At 63.3% G+C, this 26,343-nt stretch overlaps 1 protein-coding gene and 1 long non-coding RNA gene across 8 annotated transcripts in view; one reads left to right on the top strand and one right to left on the bottom strand.

Annotated features, from left to right (window-relative positions):
* The window catches only part of Shank2 (SH3 and multiple ankyrin repeat domains 2), a 380,130-nt gene that overhangs the window by 213,702 nt on the left and 140,085 nt on the right, over positions 1-26,343 (bottom strand).
* Positions 14,583-26,007, top strand: LOC110598926 (uncharacterized). 7 transcript variants are annotated; one of them, XR_013437362.1, is made up of 5 exons: positions 14,583-14,642; positions 14,942-15,134; positions 15,410-17,057; positions 17,128-19,438; positions 20,092-26,007. It is a non-coding gene; the product is annotated as an uncharacterized LOC110598926 (long non-coding RNA). The 7 variants fall into 7 exon arrangements; XR_013437363.1 differs by lacking the exon at positions 14,583-14,642 and having other exon boundaries at positions 14,802-15,134; positions 15,410-15,815; positions 16,847-17,057; XR_013437361.1 differs by lacking the exon at positions 14,583-14,642 and having other exon boundaries at positions 14,802-15,134; positions 17,128-19,128; positions 19,253-19,438.

Genomic DNA, 26,343 nt, shown 5'->3' with positions numbered 1-26,343 from the left:
GTGCAGCACGGCGGGTCCTCCCTCTCCAGCCACGGTCCCCCGGCCCCTGCACAAGGCCCAGCAAGGTGCCCAGGACCCTGAGATTCAGATGCCTTCGCTATGCCAAGCCTGCAGCAGGACACCTGTGTCCCTGGGCCACACGTGGAGAGCTGGCCCTTCTGTGGCATGGCCTCTTGTCCACCTGGGGCCCGGGGAGGGTCACGCTCTCGGTCTGTAGAGTGGGACACAGTGGGACAGGGGGGAAGGCCTGGGCTGCAGGCCCAGAGGCTGAACGCCGCTGCGGTGCCCGGGGCTGCTCGGGGCTGGTGGCCGCAGCGGGGCACAGGGTACCGCGCTGGGAAAGGGCCAGAACAGCCCTGGCCTGGGGGGAGGGCGTGCCTGGGCCAGGGTCCGGGGCATGCTCCTGGAGCGCCAGGCCGGGGAGAGGCACTACCGCGGGTGAGCCGGGCGGCCTGGGGGTCTGGAGCCCTCGGTGCTGCTGGGCCTCCGGGAGCCCCTGAGCTGTGCCTGCCCCCCGCAGCCCTCCCTGGCCACGCGGCAGAGGCCAGGACCGCTCAAGCCACCCTGCCACACGGGCCCGGGGCCGAGGACGGGCTGCACCCCCCTGCGGCTCCCACCCGTGACTCAGCGCAGCCCGGGAGCAACCAGAGGGACTGTCCTTCAGGCTGAGGGTCACATTTCTGCATGTGCCGCAGCCTCGTCCCCAGCCTGAGGCTTCCTGCCTATGACGCTGGAGCTGATCGGGTCAGATGAGGTCACGGGGTGGCCCCGAGGGGGTGGGTGGCCTGGAGAGCCATCCCTCTCCACGTGAGGACACAGAGAGAGTGGCCGCCTGCAAACCAGGGCAAGAGCCTCCCCAGAGGCCAAACCAGGAGCCGACCGAGGCCGCACCGGGGCCTGGGGCCTCGGGCCTCCCACAGGGGGGCCAACACATTTCCACCGTCTAGACCACCCAGTCCAGGGTCACACTGGGAACGAGGAAGACCCCACATGTGGCTGGTGGCACCACTCTCCCTAAGGCCTCAGAGGCCCCACAGCGTCACCCCACTGCCCTGCTGTCCCACACTCCCCATCACCCGGCTCCCTCAGCTCACCACAGGGCCTTTGCCCCTGCCACAAGATGACAGGTTGTTGAGGGCACTGCCCTGGAAAAGGGTTAATGCCGTCCTGGGGACCCTGGTTAGCTCCCATGAGAGGGGTTTACTAGAGGAAGGCTGGCCCTTCCCCACCTAGGCTTCCTGTCCTACCAAGTGATCCGTCTCACATGCTTGTCATTGCGATACCACTTACTCTGAGGCCCTCACCAGAGCTGGTTGGACTTGCAGCCTCCAAAGCTGTGAGATAAGTCAACCTCTTTTCTTTGTAAAGTACCACGCTCAGGTATTCTGTTATAGCAACCAAAAGGGGTCGAATGTAGTAACCCCCTGATTCTTTATCTCTGTCCTTATTTTCCCTTCATTACTTTGGTCAAAACCTCAAGTCACATTCTTTAGGAGTTCTCTTGAACCATCTTTCTCCCACCAGTAACATGTCTGCAAACTGAGAGCAGGAACTAAGCCTGTCTGCATTTGCACCTCATGGCCTGTGTCGAGCCCAGCCCCTTCAAGGTGTCCAGGATGCGGCAAGGGCTCTCCTGCCTCCCACCCGGACTCGGCGACTGAGCCTGGCTGCCCGTTATCTGAAGCGCCCGTTTCCAGAGCTCTTCCCGCCACAAACTCCCCCCGACGCTGGGCCTGCTGGACCGTGTGGGGCCGGGGACAGGATGCTCTGCCGAACTCCAGACTCAGGGCACACGGGGGCCTGTGAACGCTCCTTCTGGTTCTCGGGGGCCCTTGTCAGCCCGAGTTGGCTTTGGGGCTGTCTGTGACATGCTTCCGAGGTCTGGCCCTCGGGGGTCACTCGACACCTTGTTCTTGGGTCTCTAGTGATTTCTCTGTGGGACATTGGTCTGTGGTGCTGGGGCCACTCTGGACCTCTCCTAGCTGGGGGCAGCCCTATCGGCGGGCGGGACACCTGACCTGCAAAGGCGTGGCTGAGGCTGTGCCGGGGCCTCCCCTGGCCTTGGTCCGGCTCCTGCGGAGAGCCCCTCCGACGTGGCAGGACTCCGCTCCCCCAGGACCCCCGTGATGGCGCTGCTGAAACCCGTCCTCAGCTCCGAGTTCAAGCTTCCCACTGGCCCCGGGACTTGGGCTCACAGGCCAGCTCAGGAGCCTGTCGAGGACGCGAGGGGAGTTTATGTGCGGACAGCAGGTGTGGACAGGGGCACCCGAGTGCTGTCCGCTCCTCTCGGCGGCCTGCTGATGCCCAGAAGCAGCTGTCCGCATTTATAGGCATCTTAGAGTTTGTCACCGTGACCCGCAGGAGGGTATCTGCCAGGAGTGACTCTGCCTTTGAGGAGTTGGGGGTCAGGGCTCGGACAGTGCCCGGAGGAGGGGAGGACAGCACGAGGGGCTGCCCAGCTGCCATGCTGATTGCAGGCCCGGCTTCTAGGTGTGGGAACTCGGCTTCGCGTGGGCGCAGGCAGGGCGGGGCCGGGCGCTCTGGCCTGTCCTGCCCTCAGCGTCCACCCGCGTGTGCTCCCTGGAGAGGGTGAGCGGGGCAAAGCAGAGGCGGCCTTGCCACCCAGCTGAGCCAGGAGCCCACCGGGCAGCAGGGGAGCCCGGTGAGAAGGTCCATCACCGAGGCCCCGGGGGGCTGGAGGGGAGGGCAGGCCACGGCGGCTCCACAGAGACTCGGCAGGGGCCAGATGGCCCGGCCCGAGGGAGCGCCCCTAACCGTCCAGTGAGGGGCCTCGCCCGCGCCCCCCCAGCAGATCCAAACGCAGATTCGCGTTTCAGGAACTAATTAGCGCCCGGTGCCTGATTCACCTGTAAGCCAGTGTCCTCCAGGGCCCAGATGGCCGGAGAGTTAAGATCAGACCCGCCAACAGCCGGGAAGCCCCAAGTCCGGGGAGAATTGAACCCCGCGGGGGGGACACAGGGAGGGACAGCTAACTCCGGGGGGCTGGCCAGTGGCTAGGGAGGGTCAGGACCCACTGCTGGACCCCCACACCAACCCCAGCCTCTGTCCACCACCATCTCAAGGCCCTGACCACGCACAGGGAGGCTGCAAGGCCCTCGTGCTCGCCTGCAGCCCTGGCCTCCGCCGCAGAGGCTGGAGGTGCTGCCCACCTGCTGCTCGGCGGGGCGTCCTCGGCCCCGGCCTCACTGCCCACGTGCCCAACGGGTGGAATGCCCTCTACAGTCTTCACCCTGCAGGGCCAAGGGCCCCGTCAGCTCTGGGCAGACCCTGCTCTGAGAGGAGCCCCTGGGCAGAGCAGAGGGCCTGGGGGCAGTCCGAGGTCAGCCGTCTCCTCCACACTGACCCACAGAGGCCAGGGCACAGCAGGGCCGCCCCCTTCTGGGGCAGGGTGCCCCAGGGAAGCCCTACCCCCTCCCCAACTGCGGGGCTGCTGCAGGCGGGTGCGGAAGGAAGGTCCTCCTTCCCGGGCAGAGGACGGGCAAGGACCTGTGTGTGTCCCCGGCTGCCACCACCCAGCACTGGGCACTTGAGGGCTCAGGTCAGCACCAGGCAACAGGACCTGCCTCACCTCCTGGGGGCAGTGCTCTCTCCTTCAGGGAGGGACAGCAGCGGGGTGAGGAATTGAGACGGGACCACAGTGACAACCGGGGTGGCAGGTGCCACCCCTGACAGCCAGCCAGGGCAGCTCCAGCCAGGCCCCAGGTCCCCCCTCCTCCACGGCGCCCCGAGGTCCTGGGGCTCAGAGCAGTTCAGTGTCTTCCGAGGTCACGCAGCCAGGCCACAGTGGGCTGGGATTGGCCCGCGGGCTCTGTCTTTGGGCCCCGTCACCGACCCAGGCGCAGCCGAGGGCCCTGGAGCGGGGGCCTCTCTGGCAGCCTCAAGGGCCTCCGGTGTGCTGACCCCTACCCGTCAGTTGGCCACCTCAGTTGGCCAGTTGGCTTCCGCAGCCTCAGGTTCTGGTCTCCAGACCACAGGGCCGGGGGGTCTGCCCATTCCTGTTCCTCCTGCCTGTCCCCCCTCCTGCTGTGTCCAGCGGTGTGATGACACGTCCTCTGGACAACCCTCACACGTGCCCTGACCTCAGCGCACCTGTCTGCTCCCTGTTCAGCCAGTCACAGCCCTGGGCAGCCCCCCTGTGCCCACCCACCTGGACAGATGGCCACTCCCCCCCAGGAGAGGTCTCCTGCGTCTCTCTCCCCTGACCCTGGGCTCCGCAGGAGAAGGACAGTCCTCATTTGTCCCTCCCAGGGCCCCGTGCTGGGCCCCCGCATCCTCAGTCCTGCTGTCCAAGCCACCCGGGGACAAGACGGTGCCAGCCCGGCAAGTCGCGAAGCGCTGTCAGCACAGGCACAAAGTCCAGGAGCCGCGAAAGTGTCTGAAATCCCTCTCGCTCCTCCTCTGTCGGTGGAGGCTGGTGTGCCTCCCCTGGCCTGGAAGGACATTCAGGGAGGGGAGCCTTTGCACCAGTGACCACAGACCTTTCGCGGCACTGCAGTGACCCTGAGATGGTCCAAGTACAGGCTGCAGGCCCAGGGCTACAGTGGGCAGGGACATTGCAGGAGCCTGACCTGCCAGCTGTGCGGCTTGGACAGGCCCCGTGACCTCTCTGGTTATCACAGGGCAATGGGCTTGGGTACCACCCTCTGTGCCTGTCCCCTCCAGGGGCCCCTCCACTCAAGTGCAGGAGAGACACAGGCTGGGGCAGGTGGGCAGCCCTGAGCTAGCCAGCGCCTGCCCTCAGCCACGTGACACCATCACCCAGGGCAGGCTGGTCCCCAGGGCAGGCTGGTCCCCAGGGCGGGCAGGTCCCCAGGGCAGACTGGACCCCAGGGCAGGCAGGGACCCCAGGGCGGGCTGGTCCCCAGGGCAGGCTGGACCCCAGGGCGGGCTGGTCCCCAGGGCAGGCTGGTCCCCAGGGCAGGCAGGGACCCCAGGGCGGGCTGGTCCCCAGGGCAGGCTGGACCCCAGGGCGGGCTGGTCCCCAGGGCAGGCTGGTCCTCAGGGCAGGCAGGTCCCCAGGGCGGGCTAGTCCCCAGGGCGGGCTGGTCCCCAGGCTTAACAGCTCATGAGCCTTTGTTTCCCAGACGCTGACTCCATGTGGCTAGCCTGGTGACCAGGAAGGAGCCAGGGCCTGTCCCAAAGCTGCAGGAAGTGCCACTGGGAGACCGGGGGAGTGGGAGGGCAGCCAGCAGGTCCCGCAGGAAGGCCCCCAGACTGAGGAAAGTCACGCCCCTGTGGGCTGCTCCCCAGGGTCCTCTCAGGTGGCCTGTCTTGCTCCCTTGGGGTGCTCAGGGAGAGGACAGGAAGGTGGGCGCCTGAGCCGAGCCCACCGCAAGTCGCTGTCCCAGGAAAGGCCAGTGGCTAGGGGCCGGGGGCTTGGAGGGCGTCCTGGCCTGACCGCACTTGTCTGAACAGCAGAGGTCTCGGGGAGAGCAGGTGCCCCGAATCAGGGCAGGACCCCCATGTGGGCCCCGACTCATTGGCAAGGGGGGGGAGCAAGCCCCGCTGTCAGAGGAGAGGTCACCACCAGGGTCAGAGGTCACTGCTCCCTGAAGGAGGCCGAAGGGGACATGGGGGCAGCTCCTAGTGGCCCCAGCAGCAGCCCTGCTTGCCCAGAGACCTTGGAGAACAAGGCAGCCAGGTGTCCCTCGGCCTCATGGGCTCACTGGCCAGGTGGCCTGACCCGGTGCCACGGATCCTAAGGGCCATCTCACACCTCTGTGCGGAGCTGCCCGTACCCGCCCCGGGTGGCTGGATGGGGCTGAAGGAGCCGGCCGGAGGCCAAGCGTGGAGGGCTGAGTGTCCGAGCAGAGCTGGGCGGGCTCAGCGTGGCCGATGTCCAGGGTGTGTGACCAGGAATCAGTGAGGCCAGCTACAGCCCCTCGGGGGGGTGGAGAGGCCTGCGGAGGGGGGACGGGCGAGCCTGTGCAGAGGGCTAGTGGACGGGTGCTGCAGACTGCATCAGGGAGCCTCCTGTATCCATGCTCTCGGAGCCCTGGGTCTAAGGAGGCTGCGTTTGGCAAAAGGGCCTGGGACAGGTGACCTCAGAGCGGGGCCTGAGGGCTGCTAACCCCTCCTGGTGAGTGGTGCTCCCGGGCCCTGGGTGGGGGGCCCTGCACCTGCCTCTCAGGCACCTCGCTCCCGACTCAGGGCGCCCTGCCCACGGGCACGTCCTTAACGCTCCACTAGAGACGAGGGCTCGCCGTGCCCCACTTTCCCATCTGGGCCACCAGAGCTCTGCTCCTCCAGGAGGCTGGGGCTGCCGCCGCCACCGCCCCACTTTTGTCCCCCTGGGCAGGGGGAGACGAGAATTCCTCCCGCGCTCGGCCCCCAGCTCCTGGACGACAGGAGGTTTGACGTACTGACCACATTTTCTGGCCTGGCGCAAGCTCACCGCAGGGCGGGACTCAGAGACGTGTTTGGAAAGGGGCAGACTGGCGGGTTGCCCTCTCCCTCTGGTGCCACCATGAATAGCGCTGCTGCCAGCGCTATTCATGGTGGCACCCAGGGGACACAGACACCCAGTCTGTGTCCCCTGGGTGCTACATCCTGTGCCCTGGGGCAGCACGCTCCCCCTCCCCCGTCCTCAGGACCGTGTCCTTAGCGCCCAGCCGAGGAGCGCTCTGCCCTGGCTTGTCCACACGCAGCCTGGCCTGGTCTTCCTCCTGCAAGGGCTGCCGTCCCCATCCAATCTGTTCTGTTCCCAGGAGGGGACTGCCAGGTCTGGCGCCCAGCATCTGCACAGAGTGGGCACCTTGGTGGACGGCTTCCCCCAGGGAGGCAAAGGATGAAGCCATGGAAGCACATTTACTCTTAAAACAGAAAATGAAATTCTTTCTAAATGAGAAATGAAGAAAATGTGCGTCACCCAGGGGGCAACAAACTCGGAGAAGCACGCCCGCCAGGCCTAATAAGAGAGCTCGCGGCTGTGGGGCTGAGAGGGGGCCCCTAGGAAGGACGCTCCGAGGCAGAAGTCCTTCCTGCAAAGTGCAGAGAGCAGCGGGTAACACTGGCTCTTCTGGATCCCGGGGCACACACTCCTCCGGCTCAGCTTCCTGATTGCAAGGGGCTGAGCTCCCCGCCGAGGCCAGCACCCTGGACAGGGCTGTGTCTTGTGGGCAGCGGTGCGGGTCCTTAGGAGAACAGGGACTGGGAAGACCAGGGGCCTGACGCAGGACTGGGGAGAAGCCGAGCAAACTGGATCCCGATAAAAACCAAGATTTATGGGATTGGAAAGAGAGAGACGTCCATGAAATTAAGAATCAAAGAGAGGCCTCGGTGAATGAACCAGCTCTCCCCTCCCTGCAGAGCCAGGAGGCAGGCGGAGCCCAACAGAGGAGACAGCGCTTATGCCCAGGCGCCTGCGCGCTCTGGAAATAGACAGGAGGGGGCAGCACGGGCGGGTAGCACGGGGCACCCCAGAGCCACCTCGCCGGTCCAGTGCCCCCGGAGGAACCTGCGGGGTCTGGGAGCACTGAGAGACGGCAGGGGGTCCCAGGCCGTGCGGCGGCAGGAGAGCGAGCAGGGGTCTGGGGGCCCCCAGCAGGTGCAAGGCTGTGCAGGGGGTCTTCCCACCTGGGTAGAAAACAGAGGCACCGCCATGCTGGGGGGGGGGTCTCAGGGAAACACCAGCCCTCGGTCACCAGATGGCTCTTCTACAAATTAATGATGACAAGGACGGCCCTCAGATCCCTGGTCACCTGTCCACAGGCCCTAGGCCTGGGACCCAGGACCCCACAGGCACTGGCACGGCCAATGTCAATGTGCCCAATGCCACACGGACCGGACGAGGCAGGTCCCCAGGAGGCACCCTCAGCTCAGAGAGGTCAGCAGCCCGAGGCCACACGCCTGGGGAAACGGAGCTCCACTGTGCCCTCCCCTCACCGTCCCTCCCACCATCTGTGACATGGGGGTCGGGACAGACCATCCTCCAGAGGGAGCTGTGTGCAGGGAGTGGGCTCCCCACTGCAGCCCCCGACATGGGCACCTCCGTGGGCTGGTGACCTCCTGGACAGGACCTGGGTGGGCGGGGCAAGTGTCCCTCCCACACAAGATCCCTCGTGTTAGGGTCGAGGGTTCAGGCCCAACGGCGGGCGGGGCCCAGGCCAGCTCACTGGCCATCCTTCAGGGACTCTTCACGGGCCCTGGGGAAACGGAGGCCCAGGCCTGTGCTCAGGGGCTCTGCTGGGCCACTGTGGTGAGTCGGGGCCCCCGGGAGTCGTCCCCTCCACTCGCTCTGGCATGACAAGGTCTCCGTCAAGGGACTTCCATGAGGTGACAAGCCAGGGTTCCCCAGTGCAGCCTGTCGGCGGGCGGTGGCTGGCAGCCGCCGGGCCTCCACTCTGTGTTTTTAAGCAAGTAAGAAATGCCAGGAAGCCAAGCCGTCAATCCAGAATCTGCCGTCAGTGTTAAAAATAGGGGGCGCGTGCTTGGCTGCCCGCCGGCCGAGGCGGTGCCCCGCCCACCGCAGCCTTGACTAATGTGCCTGGGAAGGGACGGCGCGGAAGCCCAGTGTCCCTGCTCTTGGCAGCAGCCCTCTCAGGCGCCTCGTCCGCCCCGGGAGTCGCCGGCCCAGTCGCTGCCTGATTAGCTCAGCTCACAGCCCCGTTCACAGGTGGCACCCACCATGCCAACGCGCCCACGGGCCTCGGCGCGGCTCTGCCAGGACAGCCCGCCCACAGAGCCCTCAAAGTCTGGCCTCCAGCCGAGGACCTGCCCAGGAAAGTCTGGACCAGGGGTTGGGGCAGGACCAGGTGACGGTCCTCCATGGGGACTGGACAGGAGACCCCTTCCTCACTGGCTGCCAGAGACTGGGGGGCCAGAGGCACCAGGGCTGCCCGGGCTTGGAGGTGCCAGCAGGGTGGCTCTGCCCTGCGAGGAGATGTGGTCGGTCAGGAAGTGGGTTCCACCTGCACCCCAACTGCCAGAGGAGCCCAGGCCAACCAAGCAGAAGAGGGGTCCCCTCGGGACAGACAGCTCTCAGCACCATCTCAGCTACGGCAACATTCCTGCTTCCGAAAAAAGCCAGAACCCCGGATTTTTGTGTGAAGTCTCCTGATTTTAAATACCAGCGACCAGTTCCTTTTTTATCAAACTGTGCCTTACAGTATGGGCGGAAAGAATCTGCCCTGAGCCACCAGGCACTTGAGGATTTGCAAGAAGGGCATCTTTCCAGCCTGACTCTCCAGCTGCCTCCCTGAGCACCCCAAGGGAGCAAGACAGGCAGCCTGCCCGCTGCCCTGGGCACTCCTGCCCAGCCTGCTGTTCCCAAGGCAGCACCACTTCTCAAAGCGAGTTCCCTGGGACCCTGGAGGCAGAGTGTGCTCCGTAGTCATGGATGGGAAATGCCAGGCCCTACGCAGCCTTAACTAATTAATGCAGGACTTTTCAGGACCTTAAATGGTCTAAATGCATCTTTAGGGTCCAAGAGGAAATAAAGTGGCCCACACTGCCACTAGAATTCAACCTCAGGCTGTTTTGCAGAGCAGAGGTGGAGCTCCCAGAATCCAGCCTGGCACCTGTGCCTCGTGAGCACGCAGGCGGGGTGCCCGACTCCCAGGGGCTTGCTCTGCAGCCAGCAATGACACATGCCACCCTCCGGAATGAGCTTTTGGGTACGAGCTCACGGTTAGCACCAGAGGCCGCAGCCTGATACCATCCCGTCGGGAGTCCTGAGGGGTGTGAACTCCAGGGCTCTGGGAGAAACCCCGTGAGAGGCTCAGGCTGGGGTGATGCCGTGGACAGGATTCCCAAGAGGAGTGGAGCAGCGTGGCGGGGAGGCCATGGCAGCCAGGGGTCACTGTCTCTGCTGCAAAGGGGCAGGACCCAGGCTCTGAAAGGCCAGGTGCAGGATGGATGTGCCACCCGGGGCCTGAAGGGCAGGGGAGAGGCAGATGCAGACCCAGCCCGCTCTCCCGCGACCTGCTCTGCGGCTCCGCCTGTGGCCGCTCGGGGCCTGGACAGGGCCATGTGGCCCCGAGGTCCTTCTCCCCACCTGCCCCGGCCCTGGTAGGTGCAGAGGGACCAGGGGCCTGGGCTTGGGAGGGGTCCTGTGTCACCTCTGCTGAACCAAAATCTGGCAAAGGCCTTGGGCCCTGCCAAGTGGGAACTGGAGGCGGGTGAGGCTTTGAGGGTCACCCCCCGCGGGTCAGCCTGGGCAGCAGGCTCCTGAGGTCCCCGCCCAGAGATTTCCCACCTGGCACCCTCCGGATAAGATCAGCTCCAGGTCCAAGTGTCCTGGTCACTCGGTCTCACCCCGTCTCCACATGGCCCCTCCCCCGTGCCTGTGGGTCTGCCTCCGTCCCCCTCCCTCTAGTGACACCAGCCATGGGACTCAGGGCTCGCCCAACCAAGGGACCTCACTTTAACTGAGCCAATTGAATCTGCAGGAGAGGCCGCACTTCCAAGAGGGCAAGACCCCGGCACATGGTCATGACTCTGGGGGACACCTTCAGCCGCAAAGGAGATGGCTCAGTGCTGGCCACTGATCTTGGGGGTGGTTTATACGTATGTACGTGGCTTCTCTGTGACGCCCGTGAAGACCCAGCACTGCCGCACGTGAGCAGTCAGAGGGACAAATGTTTTAACAGAGTCAAGTCCTTTCAGGTCCCAGAGGCCCTGCTGACCACCTTGAGAGGAACCTGGCTCCCTCCTGGGAATGCCGGGGCCACACCTGGCTCGTCCACCACGGGAGTGTCAGAGAAAGTGCCTTGTCCTGGCCACTGCTGCCACCAGCACTCGCCCTGCCAACCCCGAGTCAGGAGCCCAGCCAGGGAGAGCTGGCCGGTGCCTGAGAGGCAGCCGCCAGGCTCCACCCCGAAAGGCATCTGCGGGCCTGGCCAGGGGGGACGGAGGTCGGGGGGAGCCGTGCGCTGACTAGGAACAGCCCCCGGCAAGGGAGGTGCTGTGCGCCCCACGTGGAGAGCGGACAGAGGCCACACAGCAGAAGGCCATCCTGTTCAGCAAGCAGACCTGGGCACCAGGCCGCAGGGATGAGACCCCACTGAGCCTTCCGTTCACCACCAAGAGGAAGGAGTCCCCATGACCCCCAGAAACCCAGGCCAGATGTGCTCCTCACTGTCTATCGAGGACGGAGGCCTGGACCGGCCAGCTGTCCTGGAAACCTGGGCACTCTTGGGACCTTGGTAATGAGCAGGGACAGCCACTTGGCCAGACGCTCACAGGTGGCACAGAGGTGCCGGCTGTTTGGACAGCGGGCTCCACGCTCCTGGTGGGCTCCATTAGCAGGGGTGACTACAATCTCTCTCCCCGCACTCCCCACCAGCCCAAGGTGGTGGCAGAGAGGGGCAGAGGAAGCACAGGGCACCCAGCCCCTGGACGGGACAGCGCTGCCACCTGTAGGGGGGGCGGAGCCGAGTCTGAGCAGCCCTGGCTGCGTGGTCTGTCCTCCTAGCTCCCTGCTGCCACCAGGTGGCTCTCCTGCTCCCGACCTCCCGGAGCCGCAGCCCACAGGACACCTGCGGGGTCTCACATCAGACCGTGAGACCAAAGCACCCGCCTACCTTCCCCCACCTGTCCCAGGTGCCATTCCACCTGGGCCCTGGACAGGCCACACCATCCCCCTCCACCACCAGGCAGCTGGTCCTGCCCATCCTCAAGCTGGGACCATCCAGGAGCCACACACCAGGAGAAGGACAATGAGTGACTCCTGCTGAGCACAGGGACACTGGACGGGGTTTCCATGAGCTCAGTCCCCACGAGAACTCAGGATGTGGCACAGAGGAAGTGCCATTCCCCAGGTCACACGGCTCCCAGAGGGACACCTGGGCCCGGACCCAGGCAGGATCCAGAGTCCACCTCCCTAGGAACCCGCAGACCTCGCCACCCTGGGACGATGAACCAGGTCCACAGGACCCACGGGGTCAAAGTCCTCCCCACTCAGCCAGCCCTTCACTGGCACCCCAGGAGGACCAGTGCTGCCCCGGGACAGGAGGGACAGACAGAAACCCTGAGCACCCTCATCCTGCAGGCTGCTCCTGACGCCCAGGGCCCAGGCCGTCCTCACAGACTGCAGAGGAGGCCTGAGCCGGCTGCAAGGGGTGAGACCTGTCAGCGGTGCAGACAGAAGGAGGCGAGGGGAGGAGCCGCAGCCCTCAGCTGGCCCAGCCTCAACCAGTGTGGACCCCAGGGCTGACCACGGCCCTGCTCCAGGTGTGGGTGCCGTGCTGGGAAAATGGGTGGGGGAATTCCTGTGCCCAAATCCCAGCTCCCAACATCACAGGAGGCAGTAAATGAAGACAAATGGGCAGCCCCTAAAGACAGGAGAGCAGCCTTCAGGGTTACAGAGTCCGGCAAGTGGGAAGCTCATGATGACGGTCCAGAAATGGAGGGGCTGCGGAAGGGGAGAAGGAGGAAGCAGAGGCGGATGAGTGTGCAGGTGGATGGGTAGATAGGTGGGTGAACGGAGGGATGGGAGGTTAGACAGATGGACAGACAGGTAGATAGGTGAATGGATGGATAGATGTGTGAGTGGATGGATAAATGGGTGGGTGGATGTGTGAGTGGGTGGAAGGATGAGTGGGTGGGTGGGTGGATGTGTGAGTGGGTGGACGGATGAGTGGGTGGATGAAAGGATGGGTGGGTGGATGGATGGGTTGGTGGATAGATGAATGGGAGGTTAGATAGATGGACAGACAGATAGATGGATGGATGGGTGGGTGAATGAGTAAATGGATGGGTAGATGGATGAGTGAATGGGTGGATGGATGGATAGATGGATGGGTGGGTAGATGGGTAGTTGTGTGGATGGGTGGATGAGAGGTTAGATGGATGGGTGGGTAGATGGGTAGTTGTGTGGATGGGAGGTTAGATGGATGGACACACAGTGGATGGGCGAATGGATGGGTAGACAGATGGGTAGATGGGTGTACAGGTGAATGGGTTCTCGGATGGGTGGTGGATTGATGGACAGACAGACTGACACAAGCCAGCTGTGTGTTTGAACACTGCCCTCTTGGTGTGTCGGGCTCACTTCTCTGGGGTGTGACTCAGCCTTGCTTCACGCACTATTTAGCTGAGGACTTCAACAGCGCTGCGAGGGAGGCCTCGGATCTCTGCTTTGCTGGATTGGAGTTTGCAGAGCCTCACAGAGCCCTCCCCAGAGAGCCCAGCAGTGCCCGTGTGTCCTGGAGCCGCCTGCTCCCTGCAGCCCCCGTCTTCACCTGGACCATGGAGAGTCGCTGCTGGAAGCCCTGGCCGCCCTTGCTCTGTCCACCTTGTCCACAGCCCTCACTGCTGGACCACGCTCTGCCCACAGCCTGCCCATGAGCAGACGTCCTTGCCACAGGGAGAAGGTGGACACAGCTGGCGCTTCCCCGGCGGCGGGCAGGGCAGGCAGGGGCTGCTCTCCAGAGCAGGTTCCATGTTGGAGGCACTCCAAGGCCTGGGCCTGAGAGCCCAGTGGGACCCCAGAGTGGCAGAGGAACAGTGGGGTGACGAGCAGTGCCCACAGACAACTGCTCTAAGGACTGAAGAGTGACACCCAGGACCAGTGACGCACAGGGCCAACACCTAGTGGATCCTCCATGACCGGTCCCACACGCCTGCTCCCAGGTCAGGCCTTCCCAGCTTGCCGGGCACCTCCAGCCAGCCCTGCCCTCCCAGCAGGGCCACGGTCATGAGCTCCGCACGGCGACAGCACTGGGTTTTGGCAAGTGGCTGCCTCTTCAAGTGGCCTCATTTCCAGATCAAGGCCTGGTCTCTTGCACGTCTCAGGAGCCTGCTCCTGGTTGGTGCCCAGGAGAGCACTGGCAGATGACAGGGGTCCTGGGCTGACCTGTCATCCCGGTTCTTGGGTCAGCATGAGGGCCCAGTTCTTGCTACTCAGGGTGGCCTGGAGCTCCAGGGGGACCTAAGTCCACAAGCAGTGGGAGCAGACAGGGCAGCCTTAGCACATGGTGAGAGACGCGTCTGACCTGTAGGGCCCCGCAGCATGTCAAGGCCACGCTCAGGGCCCTGCTGATTGCCCTGAAGGCCCAACAAGAACCGTCATGGCAGGACACAGCCACGGCTGTCCCTGTGGGCCATGTGCCTTCTCAGTGGCTGAGGCCACGGGTCCACGGGACCTGCACAGGGCTATTGCCGGGGCCCCAGCTCTGAACGCCCACTCTGCAGCAGGGGACCCCCCGGTCCTGGCCAGCTGCAAGGCCCTACCAGAGCAGGACCATTCACCTCGCAGCACACTGTGACCTGAGCTGCCAGCTTCCCTCCCATCCCGGATGTGCCGGCAGGTAGATGGAGGGTGAGGGCTGCACCCAGCCTGTGTGCGGTCAGAGTGCCGTGCTGCCCAGGGCACCCCAGTCCCCCGGTCCCTGCCTGTGATGTAAATGGAGTCATCAAGATTCAGTGCCACTTTCCTATGAAACGACAGCAGCAACCGCCCCGAGACTGCGAGTGCTGGACAGCTGGCCGCGCTCATCCTGCTTCTCTTAATCCGGAGCGGGGTGGCCAGGGCGGGGCACAGGGCTGCTCTGCATGGAGGCACCGGGTGGGAGGGAGCCGGGGGTGGAGGGCGATGGAGGGGGCATGGAAGGAGAGGGGCGGGAGGAGGGAGAGAGGGTGGATGATGGGTGCCTGGCCGGTGGCGGACACTGAGAGATGGGGTGGGTGGGCGGCAGAGGGGTGGGGAGATGAGTGGGGGGTGGGTCCACGGAAAGCTAGCCGGAAAGACAGATGGGTGGTGGGAGGACGGGCAGACGAATGGATGGAGAGATGGGGAGGGGCTAGAGGATGGGTGGGTGGGGAGGGGACATGGGGGATAATACATGGAGTAGGCTGGCTGGACGCCATCACCCCTGCTCCAGTCGAGCCTTTTCACTGCCGTGACCCAAAGACCTGAGGAGAGCCAGCAGAGGAGGGAAGGGAATTGGGGGCTCATGGTTTCTGGGGCTGACGTCCACAGAGGCCGCCTCCATAGCTCTGGGCCAAGGTGAGGCAGAGCCTGGCCGTAGAAGGACGTGGAGGAGGAAAGCAGCTCAGGACAGGCCACCTGGGAGCAGAGAGCGCCACCCACAGGGACGACAATGACCCCCAGGACACGGCCAGGGACCCAGGACCCTGCAGCCACATCCCACCTGCCTCCAGCCACCACCCAGGTAATCCCATGGGAGGGGGCTGAGTTGCTGATTAGGTTTAGGCTCCAACAGCCGACCTACCCCCAAAGAAACCTCCTCACAGAAGCCGAGACGTTAAGTAAGACACGCGGCACGGAAGCGGCAAACCTTCTGGGCCAACGCTGGGCAGGCAGGCCCACCGCTGCCCCTCACACGCAGACTAGCAGCCAAGATCCCCGGGGTGCCCGTGAGGGTCCCCAGTTCTGCTCTGCAGGTGACCTTCACACAGTCTCCTGTGAAGGTCCTGCCTTCTCTAGGAGCCGCTCTGCCACAGACCAGCTGAACAGCCTCCTGACCTTGACCCTGTCACCCATCACACCTGGGCAGGCTGTCCCCGGCCACCCCCTGAGCTCCTCAGGTGCCATGGGTGTGCGTGGCCCCATGGGGGGAGCTCTGCGGGGGGGGGGTGTCTTCCCCAGCCTCACTCTGCTCCTCCCTCTATCCTGTCTCCAGGGTCAGGGTCAGTCACAGCCCACCCACCCCCACTGCCCCACCCAGAAGATCTCAGGCACAGACAGGCTGTGGACCAGGCTCCGTGGCCGGCCCTCGGGCAAGTCCTGAATATCTTCAGCCTTCCAGAAAGCCCGGGCCCAGGACTCCAGCAGGTGGCTCAGACAGTGTGCCCCTGAGGACCTGGGAGGTGACTTCAGCCCCCCCTCCACTGTGAGCAGGACCACCCCTCCAGGTCCCACTCTGTGCAGGTAGCAGGGCAGCCGGGCCAGGCTGGTACTGCCAGGCCCCAGGGTGGGGGCCACCCGTTGCCCTGGGCTGGGCTTGCTCCCCCACCTGGAGCAGTGGGGGAGGGTCTGGCGCACCCGAAAAACCCGAGCAGGGCAAGTGGCCTTCCCCCTCACTGGGCAAGGAGGCTGCTTCAAGCCCTACCTGGGCGCTGCCTAAGGGGGATGGGCAACCCCTGAAACCCAACCCTTGCCTTATTTGGGTGGAACTTTCTCGAACATCTTGTCCCCAACAGATAGGAGGTTTCGGGGTGCTTGCTCTCTTGCTCCTTCCAGCGCTGGAGCTGACCCCTGGGGTCAACCAGACGTCCGCCTTAGAAACCTGTGTTCCTGTGCTGCGTGCTTTCTTCTTCACTGTTTTCTTAGTTATTGATAGAGCCAGCTCCTTTGAACCCAGTTCATAGCGCCAGTCCGGCCAGCTGGTGATACCCCAGGTTAGGGAGGGCCACCGTGTCACTGGGTCGGCCCTGCCGTCGGAGGTGGTGTTTGTTGATGGCCCTGATGTTCCGCCCCAGAGCTACTAATGGTGTTGTTCCTCCCATCTGTCCTCTGAAATGGGTCGGGAAGGACTAATGGTCTTAAAGCACGAGAAACGAGGTCTGGAGCAGCCCAACAGTGCATTAGGATGGAGCTGCGCTGTCCCCGCACTGCACTCTGGGAACACAGGCTCTAAAACAAGGGAGGGGATGATTGTGTGCTCTGCCAGAAAAATCCCAGCCTAGCTGCTACCTGGGTTTGTATCACAATATGCAATTTCAACCAAAATTTTCATCAAAAGTCCTATTTGGTGAGAAGCAGGCTTTTTAGATTAAAATTGGTGTTAAAAAAAATTGGTGCAAATTCCCACCCTGAGCTGGCCTCACCTCAGAGCCCTTGAGCCCACGGCTGTGAGCAGGGGCCTGTTCCTCTGGATCTCCTGGCTGGGTGCAAACACAGCTCCCCTGGTCGCCTCTGCAGGATACAGCGTCTGTGCTCTGGCAAGATCCTGGCAGATGCAGGCACGAGGGGTCTGCCAGGGACAGCTACATGTCCTGCCCTTTGTCCATCAGACCAATGTGGATACTGAGGTCCTGCATGATGTACAGAGCAGGGTGACCCCTGGGAAGTCCGGGGTCAGAGCTGGTCGCCCAAGGTGGCTGAAGGGGCCTGGAGTCGACATCAGCCCACGGTAATGAAGGGTTTTGGTGGGAGGGGTGATCTAATGTTCTTTCTTCCTTGAACTATCCCTCTCCTTGCAGGCGAGAGTGGAGCAAGAGCCCTCCTGGGAGGCCACGGCACAAGGCTGTGGACTGTGTCAGGGGCAGCCGGACATGCACCTGGGTACAGTCGGTGGAGCTGCAGATGGACATGTTAGCTGGGGCTGGAGATGGACAGGACACAGGGCAACAGACAGGGAGCTACCGACGAGGATTCTGTCCCAAGACACTGGGTGGATCGTGGGAAAAGAGAACAGCCCACATGCTGGGGCGGAGAGGGGAGTTTGGCTTTGGACACACTGCCATGGAAGATGCTCATGGGGGCCCCGTGGTCAGCTGGGCATCTGGACACCGTCTGGGGTCCACTGAGCTGGCGGTAGGAACTGGAGGAGTCAGACCTGGAGTCACCAACTGTCTCTCCTGGCGGCTCTCCGTCTGCCTGGGATTGGAGCCACCTCGTCTCAGAACTCAGGTGGCCAATGCTCCACAGGTGTGGGCTGCTGGGCGGGGCAGGGACTCAGGGGCCAGGGAGGGAGGCTTCCAGTTCAAAGGCAGGGCTGGGGTGGGGTTTTAACCCGGATTCCCCCAGACCCCCAGGGCATGCCACCTGCCCCTCCCTGTCACCTAGGCCCACGCAGGGGCAGTCTGTCTGTCTCTGCTGACCCTAGTGTCTCACCTGGAGCTGGTGCCACGCATGCTCAGGTCCACCACAGCCTGGCCTTGGTGGACCACTCAATGCTGGTCACGTCTGCCCAAGCCCCGAGCATCCTCAGCAGCCCGTGAAGCCCAGCAGGGCTGTGAAGGGGCATTACACCTGGATGTCCCCCACTATGGGGTCGGCCACCTGCTCCCAGGGCAACTCCCCATTTTCCACGCCAAGTTCCGGTGGCCAAGTCTACATCCACACGGGCTGGTGGGAACAGGGTGCTGCCTGCCCTCTAGTTCCTACAGACAACACCTGGGTGCTCCCTCTCTGGAGCCCTGGGTGGCCGCCACAGGGAGGAGACGCTGAGCACAATTATCAGGACAGCGAGGGGTCGGGCTGTCCCGTCCCCACATGCTCACACTGGAGTCGCCCTGACGCCTGCGCCTCAGCATGGACCTTGTCTGGAAAGGTCTTCCCTGGACCAGCGGGTTGAGGTGAGACCGCGAGGTGGGACTCGTCCAGCACGGCACCATCTTAAGAGGACACTGGGGCCGTGGGGGCACCACATGAGACGAAGGTCCATCTACAGCCATCGGGGCCTCAAGGCCCAGCCCGGCCGCACCTTGGCCTGGGACTTCTGGGCTCCAGACTGTGAGGAGCAGATTGTTGCTGCTTTAAACCTGTGGCCGCCTGAGCAGAGCAAGACGAGGAGCCGAGGAAGAGGCACCTGGTCCTGTTCTGTTCCCGGGCAGCCTGGAGAGGAGAAGGATGGACGTCCACGGCTCCCATGGGCTCTGGTCACCCAGCAGGCAGGGGAGGGGTGCTTCCAATGGACTGTTATTCGCAAAGCCAGGACGAGCTCCCGTTGCCCCGGCAACACCATGGGGCTCTGGGTTTGCACGTTGGAAGCTGAAGGGGCGGACAGAGGGGTGAAGGAGCTGGGGTGTCGGCCACGGGGAGGCCGAGGTCCGGGAAGCAGCTGTTCAGTCTATGGAGCCTGGTCCAGGGCCAGCCAGGGTGCTCAGTCTCGCCCACCCGCCTCACGGTGACCAATCAGACGTCAGCCGGGCCTCCCCGTCAGATAAGGAAGTGCACTGTGATCCCACAAGGGCCCGAGTGCTTCTGCCCCCAAATCCATGTGTCGCGATCCTTCTCCCAGGGGCGGTACTGAGAGGGGCCTTGGAGGTGATCTGTTGTGATGCTGGAGTCCCCCTGAATGGACTTAGCACCTCTGAAAGGGACGTGTGGCGCTCTCTGCTACCCGGGCCTCGGACTCCCATCCTCCAGGACGTGACGCAGTCTGTGTTGCTTGAGACCCACCTGGTCCCTGGCCCTTGGTCCCAGTGGCCTGGACGTCCAAGGGCATCCACTTCCGACCCCAAGAGTGTCCCGTGCAGGTAGATCCCGTGGACTTGAGATGCCCATTAATGGGTGGCCGAGTCAGACCTGCAGCCCCCTAGGGTGCCAGGAGGGGGCACCCGCGAGGCCGGGTGGCGTCCTGGCTGGTGGCCTCTCTCACAGGACAAGCAATGACGCAGCAGGAGAAGACACTGCCCAAAGTCAGCCTGACCAAGAGCCAGAGCCTGTGAGCCCTGAGCTGCCGTCCAGGGGGCCCAGAAAGGAATGCAGGAGGCACCCTGGAGGCGAGAACCCACGTGGACGTCGGTCAGGGTGCCTCTGCAAGGAGTGTCCAGTGCCCTGCAGTGGGTATGTCGCAGCCCGAGTCTCTTCTTTCCCCAGCGACCCGTCAGCTCAGGCCATCCTGGGAGGGTGGGCAGGTGCATCCAAATCTGCTGCCCTCAGAATCCCCTTGGACCCCGGCTGGGCACCTCGGGAGCTGCCGGCCGACCCTGCCCTCTGATGCAGCCAGCAGCAAAGCCGAGGGCTTCCTGCTGCGTCGACCCCTTCCCGTGTCTCTGAATGAGCCTCGCTCCGTCCCTTCACGCATTCACTCAGAGCTGGGCTCACACCAGCCCTACACTGGGCGCTGCTGCCCGCCGAGGACCCAGTGTCCAGGAAGATGCCTGAGATCCTGCCCTCCTGGGTCAGGCCCTCCAAGCCAGTTCAGCCCCGGCATGGCCCCTGCCCCTGCCCCTGCGGCTGCCTCACGCGGGGCCCTGCGGGACCCTCCTCCTCCCCGTCTCCCCTGCCTGACCCTGGGCTCTGGCAGCCCACAGCACAAGGGCAGTGACCTCCCTGCACCGAAGCCCTGTCTGAAAGCCCACGGAGGTCACCGTTTTGTGGACTTGATTCTGACCCTCATACCACGGGGGGTCTACTCAGGTCTGCACCTGCCCAGCAAGACTTGGACCCCAGGTAGGTAGAAACTCTGGGGTGCCCAGTCCCGTGGCTTCCTTCAGGCAGCAACAGAGATGGCAGCTTTGGAGCCACCAAAAAGGCCAGACAAGACACTGGGGGAAGCCACACCTGGTGACGAGCATTCCCTGGTGGCCGCACAGAAGAGCCGGCGCGGACGAGGGGAGACAGGTAAGGCTGGGGAGCACCGGGGACAGCGTCCCCCAGGGGGCAGCTCCACCTTCCTCCCGTTGACCCCCAAGTCCAGACTGCGCGCTGCTGCCCACCTCGCCTTCTGAGCACCAAAGGCTCACGCCAGCTCCTGGGGTCCAAGGACAGCATCCAACACTGAGCGAGGACAAATCTGGGGCTGGACTTGGCCCCAACGGCTCTCCCTGTCGTCCTCAAGAGCGGAGCAGACCACCCACACGCACCAGGACACTCTGGGGTCTCCAAAGAGCCACTTTACTAGTTTCCCGTCTCCATCTGACAAATTTCCACCCTGTCACCAGATGCAGCTCCACAGCCAGTCTCTGCCCCAAGGTGGCACCCCAGCGCCCCAGTGCACCAAGCAGTTCCCACAGGGCTCAGTCCTGGGCCACAGGAGGGCCAGGGAGGGCTGATGAGGGTCAGGCCCACACCCTTCGCCCGGTCACCCCACCAAGCCCCTCGGTCCTGCTGATACATCTGCTGTGGGCCACAGGAGTGGGCTGGCACCTCACTGGGCCCAGGGGGCCAGGCCATGTGGGGTCATTCACGGTGACTGAGCTGCTTGGTGCAGCAGGCCCTGCACCCACTAACTAACCTCTAAACAGATAGCTCAAGCTGCAGCCGGCTGACCGCTGACCGAGGAGGCCCTGTGGATCGCTGTCCTCTGCCCCGGCTGCCTCTGTGCCGCTCTCAGGCCACACTGTCAGGTGGGGTTCCCAGAACGTCTCGGTTCTGGAGCTGCCAGGTCCCCCACCCACCTGCCTTGCTCTGCCCACGTCAGGGCTACTGCACCTGACCAGCTGGGGACACCCCAGCCTGGAGATGCCCCTTTGGACTTCCCCTCCCTGACACCACCAGCCGCAGCAGGGGTGGCCTTGAACCTTGTCCCCTCCCCCAAACCTGCTCCAAGAGCGAGGGCCACACTCCCCATCTTGCTGGTGAGGCAAAGGTACCCATGGTCTGGGGGACTTGTGCCCAAGACCTGGCCTCTGGCACCTTCCTGAGTGGTTCCCAGAGATGGCCACACGGTGCCTGCCTATGGGACACGCACAGGTGCTGGCCAGGGCTTCAGGGGGACAGAGCCCAGGACAACTCCAGGTGAGAGGGGGACAGTCCTCTTTCACCCTGATGGTGGCTCAGGTGACAGACAGGACAGGAGTCCATGTTTGGGACACCGGACACTGCATGGCTGACTTGTGTGGATGCAGAACCTGGACAGGGAACCGGAGCTCAGAGCCCAGAGTCCTGGGGATAGTCTCCCTCCCGGGCTCTCCCAGGTCCTGGGACAAGAGAGTGCCAAGTCCACGCGTGCCCACAGAGGAAGCCATCTGGTGAAGGCGCACTGCCTGCGTCCTTGGACGACCCAGTTCTGACGGGGTGCTGGGACGCAGGGCCAGAGGCCTCCGGGGGACAAAGCCCTCATGGGCGCTGATGGCCAATGGCCACGTGCACCTGCAGGGAACCTCGATGTGGGCCGGGCAGGATGAGCCCAGCTGCCCTTCCCTGGTCTGTGGCATGGACATGCCCTCCCTGCTGGCACCTCCCCAGGCCACCAAGCTGCAGCCTGAGGGAGAGGCCAGCAGACGGTGTCTAGGAAGAGCCCCCAGGAGGCCCTCCCCAGGTCAAGTTCAGAGCCCCGAGGGCACACCCCCCCCACTCCCGGCAGGTGTACAGTGGACTCTGTCCAGACGGTCAGCTGGCCCCGCTGGCCTCTGCCCACCCGAGGCCCACGGCTACCCCTCCCCGACAGGCCCAGGGTGACAGCCCCTGATGGAGCTCGGGTCCCGCTGCGTCCAGGGCTACAAGGCTGGTGGCCTGCAGGGGCCTTTCTTGGGTAGGCATCCTGGGCTCAGGGACTGCCATATGACACGTCACTGTCATCGCTGGGAGCTGTCCTCTCCGAGCTGCAGGGTTCTACGGAGAGGCCTTGTAAAGGGGAGTGAGGTGGTTCTCTGCAGCACGGACCCTGCTGGTCCTGGGCACCTCCCTGTCACGTCTGTGGCCTCCCCTCTGAACCACCCTGGCCCCACCTCCCATGCCCAGGAGAGCCCTGCAGGGGGCCCCGGTGTCCCCCAAAGCTCACATCTGCCAGAGCTCGGAGGGGCCTCGGTGGGAAGTGGATCCCCGAGGAACCGCAGTGTGATCAGCAGGGACGGCAAGCCATGGGCTGAGGGTGGCCCCAGAGGACATGGATGCTGCCCCTAGGAGGAGAGGGTGCCCAGGCTGCCTGGGAGGACCAGCATGACGGCAGAACCTGTGTGGAGAGGTCACCCAGGCAGGGGGACCTTGTGCTGCCGCCTGTGGGACTACAGATGGTAAAACCAGGGCAAGACCCGCTGCTCTTCCCGCTGGAGGAGGAGCCTCGAGGGGGATGGGTGCAGAGTGAGGGGCTGGTCCCTGGGGGAGGGAAGGGCAGGCAAGGCCAGGGAGGCCCCGGGAGGCCACAGGGCTGGGTTTCATGCTGTGACGGCCATGGGCAAGCCATCCCCTGTGTCCTGTTGCTGTAACAAAACGCCCGAGTCCAGGTGCTTGAGAAAACAAGGAGGTCTACTTAGCTCACAGTTCTGGGGGCTGGAGCTCCAAACAGCACAGAGGGCTCTGGTCGGGCCCTCTGCTACGTCACAGTGGGGAGGACATGGGAGCAAGAGACCACAGGGTGAGGCAGGAGGCCAGAGACCAGAGAGGCCTGGTTTGCACTTTTATAGCAACACTCTCTGAAGAACCAACCGGAGTCCCAGGAGGACCCCCGATCCCTTCCGAGAACGGCACATCCAAGCCCCCGAGGTCCTGCCGCTCCAAGGTGCACCCCCTTCTAAATGCCAGCACACAGGGACCACGCGGCCACACACAAGCCTTCAGGGGACAAGCCGCAGCAGAACAGAGCAGGTCCAGCAGGCGCATGCTGGCTCTCTGGGGCTGTGGCACCCCGGCCCGGTGACGCACACCACCCGTGTCTCCTCAGGGTCTGCAGGCCCGAGCCACGGCAGGCGGTTCCCCCGAGGCTGTGGGGGGACATCAGCCACTCCCCAGCTTCTGGGGCTGATGGCTCCCTGGCTGGGGAGGTTGACTGGGGTTCTCCGCCACCTTCACCTGTGAGCGCGTTTGTGCTCCCATCCCCCCTCCTGTTTTTGGTACTGGGGATTGAACTTGGGGCACTCAGCCACTGGGCCACATCCCAGCCCTATTCTGTATTTTATGTAGAGACAGGGTCTCACTGGGGTGCTTAGGGACTCGCTAAATTGCTGAGGCTGGCTTTGAACTCGCAATCCTCCTGCCTCAGCCTCCCAAGCTGCTGGGAGGACAGGTGTGCACCCTGTGCCTCCTGATCCCCCTTCCTAAAGGATGCCAGTCATCTGGGATTAGGGTGCTTCCTGATGCCTCATCCTAACCCAATTTCTATGAGGACCCTAATTCCAAAAAGTGGAGGGTGTGGTGGCTGATGCTCAGACACGTGTGTGTGTGTAAATGTGTCTGCGTGGGCACACGTGTGTATATGTATCCCCATGCATGCAGACACATGTACATGTACAACTGTGTGCACCTGTATGTGGGTGTATGCACATATGTACATGTGAGTCTGTGTGAGTGTATGTGCATATGTGAGTGAGCATGTGAATGTGTGTATGTATGTGTGAGCATGTGTGTATGTATGTGTGAGCATGTGTGTGCAAATGCATGTGTATGTGTGAAAGCGTGTATATGCGAGTGGATAAGTGTGTGTACATGTGTATATGTATGTTTGTATGCACATCTGTCCATGCACGTACGTGCACATGTATGTATGTGTGAGCACATAGGTGTATGTATGTGTTTGCATGCATGTGTGTTCATGCATGTGTGGGCACATATGTGTGTGTGTGCGTGTGTGGATGCATGTGTTCTGGAGCGGCCGGAAGCCAGGGTCCCTGTCCTGACATCTGCAGAGGAGCCGGGGCTCGGGTAGAAAGGGCACGTGCAGACAGGACAGGCTGGGGGGCCCACAGCTGGGGCAGGAGGAAGGACCCCCCCCCAGTAGAATGGACTGGCCACACCAGAGAGTGACGTATGACCCCATTTTGTGCTGCTTTAGTGAAATGCTGGGTCTTCGTCAAGGACGAGAGGTTCCGTTAGCTTGGGTTTTAGGGGTTTGAAGGCATGTCACCAGCACCGTCTAGCTCAGGAGCAGCCTCAGGGCAGATGGCATTGCAAAGAGGGCAGGGAGTTTGTGCATGGACGAGGTCCCACCACAGGACAGGGAGCCAGGGGAGTGGGGCTGGCAGTGATCTCCCACCAGGCCCCGTCTCTGAAAGATTCGCCATGTGGCCACGGTGGGGACCCAGCTCCCGATATGTGCCCCTCGCACTAGAGCTGGCCACAGCAGAGAGACATGCAGAGCGGCTGCAGAGCAGGGGTGTCCGTCAGTCACGGGGCCCTCTGTGGACCTCGGCCAGGGCACGCAGAGTGCCTGACCTCGTGGACGGGGGCGTGGCCCTGGCCCACGTGCATGCCACCTCTGCTGTGGCTCATGCCCTGGACATCACTGGACAATTAGAAAGGTGATTCCAGCGACTGACCACTGTGGCTGGAGCGTCCCCGGGCTCCTCACTCTGGCTGAGGTCTGGGGCCACCCTGGCCTGGCGCTGCCTGTCAGCTGCAAGGGAACTGCGTCACCTGTGGAACCCAGGTCCTCGGGGCAGGAGGAGCACGTTCCCACATCTCTCCCCTGGACTCTGGGAAGTCCATGTTCCTCCTGACCACAAAAACGCTCAGGACAGTGGCAGGCACTCACGGAGGGCAGGAGTGGGCGGTCCATCTGTCCTAAGACCCCCCTGCTGGGTGGCGGCCCCCAGGTCTGGACCCTGGAGGTTCCTGGACAGAGAGCTGTTGCCGTGGCGTGCAGCACCCTGGGCGCAGACGGTCCTGAGCACTAACAGCGAGTCCTGCTTTCCGATGAACTGTCCACCACCGTCCATCATTCCCCCCGTTTCCCCAATTCTGGCGGTTCCTGGGAGGCGCTGCTGGAGCTCATCACTGTCTCATGGGCTAGGACACCGTGGTGGGGCCAACCAGCAGACTGGAGCCTTCGAGTCCAGCTCAGCCACCTGTCACCCGGGCAAACTGTCCTCAACTGCAATGACACAAATGGGGTGACCAAGGAGGGAGCAGGGCTGGGGCAGGGCTCCCCAGCTAAGGGTGCCTGAGAGGAGTAAGACTATGCAGAGGTCCTGACTCAGGGTGGGGTCACGTCCAGTAAGCTCCATGCAATTTGAAGATGCCTCAGATACACCTGACCTGCCGCACCACCAGCTCAGCAGCTCGGCCCAGCGCAGAGGGGCGCGGGTTCCCCAGCCATGGTGAGGCTGACAGGAGGCGCCGCAGGAGCAGATGGGAGGGTGGACTGCTGGCCAGGGGAAGACGCAAACTGAACACACATCACCTTTGCAAGATTACAGAGTCAAAAAACTACAAGTCAAGCCACGGTGAATCAGGGCGCCTTTGCACGTGTACGTGAGAGGCAGCCACTGCCTCCTGAGCATCTACACTGCACCAGGTCCCCGGAGCTGCTCGCGGGTCGGCATCCCAACCACAGGTGACCCAGCATGGGAGACACTCAGAGCAACTCTCTCCAAACGGCAAGAGCATCTTCAGGAATAGTCACGTAATAACCCTTATTCCCTTAATTTAGGAGTTTGTAATCGATGTCGATGTTAAAGGTATTATACAAATCCAGGAAAATCCCTGACAATGAGCACCGAATTTTTTCTTTACTAAAAATAAATAAAACAAAATAATCACGCCTTGGGATCAGCACGTGCGGCCGCCTCCCACGTCAAACACGGATGAGAGCCCAGGGCTTCGCAGGTGGCTGGTGCTGAAGGTGGTGGGCCCACCAGGCCCAGAGCCACTGGCTCTCGGGTTGGTGCCCACCTCCAACCCTACAGACCTGACTCACGTCCAGGGAACCCAGCGGGTGCACGTGTGCCTGAGGACGGCGGAGCACCTCCCGTCACGCTCAGTAACAGACGGGTTCCGAGGGACGCGGCACGGGCGATTTCAGGGTGGGGCTCATTCAACCCGGGAGGGGTGGGCAGTGGTCGGATGTGGCCTCTGGACGCAGTTGAGACGGA

This window comes from Ictidomys tridecemlineatus, chromosome 4 (assembly GCF_052094955.1).
Source record: "Ictidomys tridecemlineatus isolate mIctTri1 chromosome 4, mIctTri1.hap1, whole genome shotgun sequence".
In the NCBI taxonomy this organism is placed as follows: Eukaryota; Metazoa; Chordata; class Mammalia; order Rodentia; family Sciuridae; genus Ictidomys; species Ictidomys tridecemlineatus.
This window is presented reverse-complemented; position numbering and strand designations above follow the sequence as displayed.